Source organism: Micromys minutus (genome assembly GCF_963924665.1).
Source record: "Micromys minutus genome assembly, chromosome: 6".
NCBI lineage: Eukaryota > Metazoa > Chordata > Mammalia > Rodentia > Muridae > Micromys > Micromys minutus.
Genome location: NC_137975.1, coordinates 59,674,651 through 59,683,147, shown reverse-complemented (window position 1 = coordinate 59,683,147; position 8,497 = coordinate 59,674,651). Strand labels below are relative to the sequence as shown.

Here is an 8,497-nt window from a genome sequence, read left to right as displayed (position 1 = left end):
CTAGAATAGATGCACAACAAGGTTAGTTTTGCATTAGAAAATTCTTGTTTGTATAGATAGGGGCTGGGGAATGTCAGGCCTGCCTGTAAATCACACAGCTCACAGCAAAATAAACTGTTTTGCATTTAGATAACACGGGACAGAGGGCAGAGTACTCTGCAAACCTGCACCTCTGAGCACATCCTATAATCGGAAAATGGGGCCAATACTGACACCATGGAAGGCAGAGCAGCCAGGGCCTGAGACATGTTATACAATTGCAGGTACCATGCCGGAGGCTGCACAGCAGTGGTGGGAAGTCGGGATTGATTTTAAGTAATCTGATTCTCAGGCCACAGGTCATTGTAAAACTGAAGCCTTGAAAAATAGTATATTGATTTTCTGAGTCAGGAAAAAAAAAGGAGTTATGTCACTGTAGAATTAAATAGATAGTCACACAGTTCTAATAACTCCAAAGATGGAAATACCACACATCAAATGTGTATGGAGTTCTCCCCACTCCCACTTCCTGCCTTTACTGCTGTCAGAAGAAACACCTACCATTTCTATATTACAATGTTTTGCAAAGAGCATATTTGTAAAGAACATAATTTCAGACCTGAATTCTTCTGAGGATGCCATTCACAGTCACCAGAAAGTTCACTGTCAGTACTCTATCCAGGTCCCATCCTGACATTCATATCATTTAATGAGCTGACCTTGGACAAACTATTTGAACTTCGATGCTTAGTTTTCCCACTTCCATTTCTTAAGTTGAAATGATAAGAAGTATTTTACAAAATCAAAGTGAGGATAAAAACTTGTGAGGCTAAGAGTAACACACCTGAGAAGCAGGTGTGTTGTGCACCTGTTACAGGTGTTCTGTGCACCTGTTGCAGGTGTGCTGTGCACCTGTTGCAGGTGTGCTGTGCACCTGTTGCAGGTGTGTTGTGCACCTGCTGCTGCTACCGTCATTATTTAGTGGATGAGGACACTAAGAATAGGTGCCAGCCAGGACTAGTGGTGCTAGCCTGTCTTCTCAGTCCCTGGGCAGCAGAGACAGGAGGATGCCAATTTCAAAGCTTCTGTAGAAAAAGAGAATTCAATGCCAGTCTTGTCAACGTAATAAAATCTTCTCACAAACTTTTTGAAAAGTATAAAGAGAAAGCTGGAGATGCTGCTCATCGATAGGCTACTTGCCTAGGATGCACAAGGCCTTAGATGTCACCCTAATATCACAGACTTTACTTTAAGTCTTAAGCTTACTGCCTTTTGTGCAGAGGGTATGTGATCCAGCATGTTCTTACTACCTTCGATCTCTCCAAAGTGGACATTTGATTCATCTTCAGATTCAATTTGGCTTATATTTGACAGAGGCCCAGTGTCCTGTGATGAGGCATGTACTGTTTGCCAACCTGAAATGAAGTGACATGGTGCTCTGTGATGACCTCAGTCTTGTCATTCTAATCTTTCCCATAACAGCCATGTGAGAGAGGAAGGCAGGCTTAGTTGGCAGACTCCCATCTCACAGCCCCACAGTCTCCTCAGCTCATTCAGTCCAAGGCTGGTCTCCACACTCCCTATGGACTATATTATTTTGACACTGCAAGGTTTCCTCCTACTGATCCCATTTCCAACTCCTTCAGGGCTGCATTTTGCAATGGCTTTGTCTGCCTAAAAAGTATTTCGATGTGTCCATGCAAGTAACATCATCATCTGTGCCTTCTCCTCACATTCTTTGTCTTTAATTTGAATTTTATGTTGTCCCATAGTATTATCTAATACTCCCACACACACCCCCTCTCTCTCTTTGTGTGTGTGTGTGTTTGTGTGTGTGTGTGTGTGTGTGTGTGTGTGTGTGTGTTTGCACCTACCATGGTGCACATATAGCGATCAAAGGAAAACTTGGTAGTTGGTATCTTGTTGTCTCCTCCTTTATGTTTGTCTCATTTCCATGGCTACAAAGGACATTACTGCTTTGTTGTGATGTCATGGTCTCTGTATTTTGGGTATATCCCCTTCCTACTCTGTTCCTTTCTGTCCTGCACCATAAAATAGTGGCAGTGGTGACTAACAATCAGAATGGCAGAGAAAATTATTGTAAATAATGAAAATTATTAAAGTCTTCTTCTTCTTCTTCTTCTTCTTCTACTTCTTCTTCTTCTTCTTCTTCTTCTTCTTCTTCTTCTTCTTCTTCTTCTTCTTCTTCTTCTTCTTCTTCTTCTTCCTCTTCTTCTTCTTCTTCTTCTTCTTCTTCTTTTGATATACATACAGTCTTTATTGGGTTCACACCAGAAATCCATTGGTCTTGATGACCTCCATGAACATGCAGATTTTCTTCTCCACAATCTTTTCTACCTGTTTTCATAGCCTCAAGAGTTGCTTTTTCTTCTGATAGTGGGTCTTGGATCTTGGCCTTTTCCTTCTGTTTCTCCTCCAGAGTGGATGTCACTGCCTGGTACTTATACCCCACCTCATGAGCCAGATGACCCAGGTAAGCAAACTTCTTGTAGGCTTCAACCGCACAACCTTGAGGGCCGTTGCTTTTTTCTTGTCATAGGGTGGAGGGATCCCATCCAACAGCTTGAGGCGCTCCAGGGAAGCCTGGCCTCTCTTGGTCTTGTGGGGCAGCATGCCTGAACAGTGCACCAAAAAATGGGGCTTGGGGCTGGAAAGTGGTAAGGGCTTTGAGAGGGGTTAGTGTTTTCTACTTCTGGAGAAAGGCCAGATACTTTAACTTGTTTCTGTAGAAATTTCCAGAAATGTTGATGCCTTCACAGTGTACAAACAGCACCTTTGGTCTAGCAGTACCTGCTTGGCCACAATGGCCCAGGAGATGCCCTCCACCATCCATTAGAACCTGCTCTTCTGCCATCTTAGGTAGCTTTAAAAGCTCAGATTACCCAAGATACGATTCACAGACCACATGAAGCTCAAGAAGAAGGAAGACCAAAGGGCAGATGCTTCATTCCTTCTTAGAATGACGAACAAAAATATGCATAGGAGGAAATATGAAGACAAAGTTTGAAGCAGAGACTGAAGCAAAGGAACAGACTCACTGTTGACAGAAACAGACACGGAAGGCTTCTCCAACAACTGGTACCCACCCTCAGCCTTCCCTATAAGTAATAGCCTGAGCAGGAAACCATCAAAGAGAACTCTATTTTATTTTATGTTACTTACCTATGTACTTTATATTATGCTCATGGCCCTACTCCCGGTCACCCCCTCCTACAATCCTTACCCCCTCAAGCTCCCCTTCTCCTCTGAGCAGATATCCCACCTACCCCACCCCCAGTATCCCCTCACCCTGGAACCTCAAGTCTCAGTGAGGGTAGGTGCTTCTTCTCCTATTGAGGCCTTAAAAAACTGTGATAGGGATGCTGAGGTGTGGCTCTCCACAACTGCTAGCTTCCAGTGTGGGATTGAAGACAAAAAAGTCTCAGTTCTGTTTAAGGGGCAGCAACTGAGCATGCTAGGATGTGTGTGTGTGTGTGTGTGTGTGTGTGTGTGTGTGTGTGTGTGTGTGTGTGTGTATGTCTGTGTGTGTATGTGTGTGTCTGTGTGTGTCCACATATGTAAATACATATAGATATACACGTACATACATACACACATATTTACATATACATACATATGCATACATATACATATAACACAAACCACAAACTGGACTTGGTTTTGTTGTTATTGTTTTGGTTTCACATTTTCATTGCTTTTGCTGTTGCTGTTGTTGGTTTTGTGGGAGAGTCACAGGGGCTGGCACAGGGCAAAGACTTGTATGTTATTGTGATGGGTATATATGATGAAATTCCCCATGAATCAATAATAATATTGTGTTGAACTAAAAAAAAAATACTTTTCACAATAAATACTCTAGGACCAAATGAATTTCTTGGTAAGAAATAATTAAAAAGATACAGTATCAATTTACAATTTAAAAATTATTTCAAAAAAATAGTAAATACTTATAATGTAGTACTCATGAACTCACTTGATGATTCTAGAATTCTCTTAATATAATGAACAGATAAACTCAGGGAATAAAAACAGGAAAACCAGTGACTAACATACAAATTAACATAACTGAAAATCTCTTCACCAAACACCAGTGGAACAAATGCATCAATCTATCCAAAGGACAGTATCAATCAATATGTCCAAAAGACAATACAACTTTGCCTATCAATCAAAAGATCAATCCATGTGATTCTCACTATTGACAGAATGAAAGTGAAGCATCTCATGGTTTGCTTAATAGATGCAAAAAGGGATGTGACAGCATTTAATATTTATGATTAACACAAGAAACGGGCTAAGAATAGAATGTTGTCAATAACGAGTTTCCAAGTAAAACCTACAGTTAATATTTTATTTATTTTCTAGTATTAGATTGCTTCCTCACATGATCCAGTGCACATCAAAGAAAAAGTCTTTTTCACCCTAAAACTAAGTATTCAGTGCAGATTTTAGCCTGTGTGAAGAGAGAAGCTATGAAGAATCAATAAATGGTGGACATCCATAAAAGGACTTGAGGTTGCATTTAGTCAGATAACAGAGCAGGGACGCAAGAACCCAACCACCACCAGCAGTCAGTGGCATGGGTCCCTTCCATTCTGAACTTGTACTGTGAGCAGACCTTGGGCTGTGTGTTCTCAAACAATAGTAAAAGGTCACTGGACAAATTAATACTTGAGACCTAAAAGAACTTTTATGAACCAGTAACAAATAGTTGAATTAAATTTCTCTTAGTGCTATCAGCAGTAAAATCCGGAAGAATTAAAATTTCAAAGATGCATTTCACAAAAACCTACAAGATCCACAGACTGACAACTGTAATATATCACTGAGGAAATTGAAGAATATGTAACTAAATGAAAGGTTGTACTAGGTTTGTGGACTGGAAAACTCAGGGCTCTATGAATCTCATTCTAGCAGCAGATCATGAACCCAGGACAAACTAAATAATGGTAATGGTTCTTTGTAGAAATGTATAACTTGAAATTCACACGGGAACAAAAAAATTGTTATTCTTTACAAATGAACGAATGTGAAGATGAGAGTTTCCTCGATCTGCCAGACTATTATACTTATTCTGAAGCTACAGTTAAGACTGTGGGCCACTAACATAAAAACAGATTTCATCACTACACCAATATAGAATAATTGCAAGTAGACATACCTTGATCTTTGAAAAAAAGACTAAATTCATTTAATGAGGAAAACTTATATTTTTAAGAAAGCTTGTGCTCAAACAACTGGAGAATCAAATCTAATGAAAAGGGCTCCAAACTTTTCTCCTGTCTTTTATCCAAATGAACCGTAGAACTAAATAATCAATCTAAAATTTGTAAAATGTTAATACTACAGATAGGAGAGAATCTGTGAAGAATCAGTCTAACTGATTCTCAAGAAAAGATTTTGTAAGTAGGATATAAGCAAAATAAAATAAAATAAAATAAAAACATTGGTAAATTGAACATTTTCAAAATATAGTGCTTCTATGTTATATAATACCCAGGGGGGCCCTCATCTGCTCAGAGAAGTGGGGGGATGGGCAAGGACTGTTGGGAGGGAATGACCCAGGATAGTACAGTGAGTGGGATGTAGAGTGAAGAATTAAACCAATTTAATTAACTAATTTAAAAAGGAACAAAAAGAAAATAAGAGTGCAGAGAGATGGAGAAGTATTTATAATACATTTCTATGGTTTTTAGAAGAAAACAAAAACAAGTAACTATCCCTAAAAATCCTAAGGATAAGCAATATTTTCTGCGCTGTTTGTCATGAGGCAGATGCAAACTAAAACCACAGTGGTTCTCCATTGCTCATTTATTAGCCAAGCTATATTAACAACATAAAAAAATAGAATGCAAGAAAGATAGAAGGAAGGAGAGAAAGAGATGGAAGAGAAGGAGAGGGGAAGACAGACAGAAAGGAAAAAAGGAAAAGAGGAGAAAGGGAAAGGAAGAAGGATTTTATGGTCCTAGTGCAAGTGAGGATACAGAGCATCATACAGAGCCACTTTGGAAAAGTTGGAAAGATTCTAAAATGATAAACAGTGTATTAACCATCTGTTTACTGAAACTCACAATTCTCACATTGCAAACAACTTACATAGCTCATGAATGCATGAACAACTTCTGACACCTGTATGTTGCAATGGAACTTATTAAAATAAAATGAAAAAAGTAACAGACTACTAATAAGAGACAGTAACAGGAGAGAGTCAAAAACATGTTGTTAAGTGAAGGAAGTGAGATACAAAGGACCATACAGGAGGATTGATTTATTTACAATGAATTCTAGCTCAGGTTGCACTCACACTGGAGAAAACAGAGGTGGCTGTGTGGCACTAGCAAGGTACAGGATACACAGTAGAGAGCAGCAGCGTAGCTGAAGGAATGATGGAAGTTCTATATAGTGACTGAAGCATACACCTAACACTAACAGATTTCACTATTCCTGAATCAATTCTCAGTCTCATAGCAGTTACGCTGGTGTTTTTATGTATGTTAAACCACTGAACCTCACAACATAACCAGAAGTAGGCATCATTGTTTTCATGCTCCAGAGAAGGAACTGTGGCTTAGTGAGGTCATAGTCTGCTCCAGGTCACTGAGTCAGGACACAACAAAATGAAGAATTAATAATTTGCTTGATTCTAATTTCAGATTTCTTCAGAACAGGGTAGGGATGAAGTCTGAAGAATCATGGATAGGTAACCTAGTAAAACATTAACTTTCCAGGCATTAGATCCCACCCCAGATTTCTGTAAGAGTAATTGTTCATACATGTGTGTATATTCATGTCTCCATGTATACAGAACTGTGCATTGTATGTATTCATTCATTTGAGACAGGGTATTATGTAACCCAGAACAGCCTTGATTTCTGTTCCTCTTGTCTCCACTTGCAAAATGTTTTCTAGACATACCATGATACTGTTTGAGTCCTGCTTTTGACTGTTTATAGTCAAGTGGCAAAGTTGCATGTTTGAATGAATGTAAAAGAAGACAATTCTGGAAAGAGGATCATTTTATTGAAATTGTGTCAATAAGGAGCATAAATATAAGCATCTCTTCAGAATTCAAGTACAAGATTCAAGACACTAAGGATTCTTATTATACTTATTGTTTAAGTTTCAATGAAATTTTCCTAATATCTATAAACATACACAATATAGGTTTATAAGTCTCTTGTACAGATTCAATATATCCCAAAACTCTGCCTCAGGGCTGAAGAGAAGGCTAGCAGTTAAAAATTGCTGTTCTAACAGAGGACAGAGTTTCAGTCCCCAGTCCCTTCATATTGTCTCACAGCCATCTATTACTCCAGTTCCAGAGGATCCAATGTCTTCTGACTTTTATGGACACCAGGAATATATCTGATGAACACATACATTCGAGCAAACTGACATATACATAAAGCGAAATAACACTTTATCTCTAAGAAAAATTTTACCTCTTTATCTAATCTATTTTTTTCTGTTTTCTTTGATGATATACTTCAAAGGTGAACACAAGTATGATTTTCCCCCTAGATGTTTTAGAAAGTATCTCTTAAATCATGCCATTTTTATACCCAACAAATTTAGCAATTCTTTAGTAAAGTTCTAATATTGAATCCCTATTTGATTTCAATAATAACCTCAAAGATATTGTTTTATATTTTCTTAACCATGTTTCAAACATATATACAACAATTAGTTGATTTTGCTTTTAGTTTCTTTTAATTCAAATTACTTCCATTTCCTCATTTGCCGCTCCCTTTTTCATACCACAAATGTGTTGGTACCAGGTGAGTTCACCTAGGAAAAGTCCCGCCTAGATTGTTTATTTTACTTCCTGGTAGTGTACTGAAATTGTCCACTATCTCAAAATTCTTGCAGATTGGGACTCAATGCTGAGGTTTTCAATAGACTCAATTGACCTTGACAGGACTAAGAGCTCTTTTTATTGACCATATTCTGTGTAGTATAGATTGATTGACCCCACACCTCATTTAAATATCAAATGAAACATTTAAATATTAGTGGAACTACCAAATATTTCAATCTAAACTGGAGTTCTCTGGTTTTATAAACTGGCTGGGTATAATTCCCAGAAGTAGAAGTTCCCCATTTACCTCAATACAAGGTCCTGTCTTTTATAATTCACTCTTTTCCATGTTTTCTGTGCACCTTTTATATTGAGTGTGTAGTTATCCTAGTGAGCAGAGGAGAGATAAACTGAGTAACAGTAATTTCTAACTGGATGCAGATCCAATGCTGTAATAGGGATGATGGAACTTGTCTACAGATTGTCCAGCTTATTCCTTTGCAGGAACGAAGAACTGAATGTCTAGGAAGGACAAAAGGTACATTGATAGAAGTCTAATGATAGAGGTCCCCTAAACAGAAACTGGCTTGGGTATTTTATTAGGTCCCTGGGTCCTCCCCGTTCCGCTTATTGATACCTGGCCCTACTTTTCTTGCCATTTTTCTTCTCAGTGTTTTCTGAAAGCAAGAAGCAGCCATA

The 8,497-nt window shown here is 38.4% G+C and overlaps 1 pseudogene across 1 annotated transcript; it reads right to left on the bottom strand.

Moving 5' to 3' along the window:
- Positions 1 to 2,265: 2,265 nt before the first annotated feature.
- LOC308421632 (large ribosomal subunit protein uL13-like) lies at positions 2,266 to 2,854 on the bottom strand (annotated as a pseudogene). The gene has a single exon. The product of its transcript is annotated as a large ribosomal subunit protein uL13-like (transcript).
- Positions 2,855 to 8,497: the final 5,643 nt, after the last annotated feature.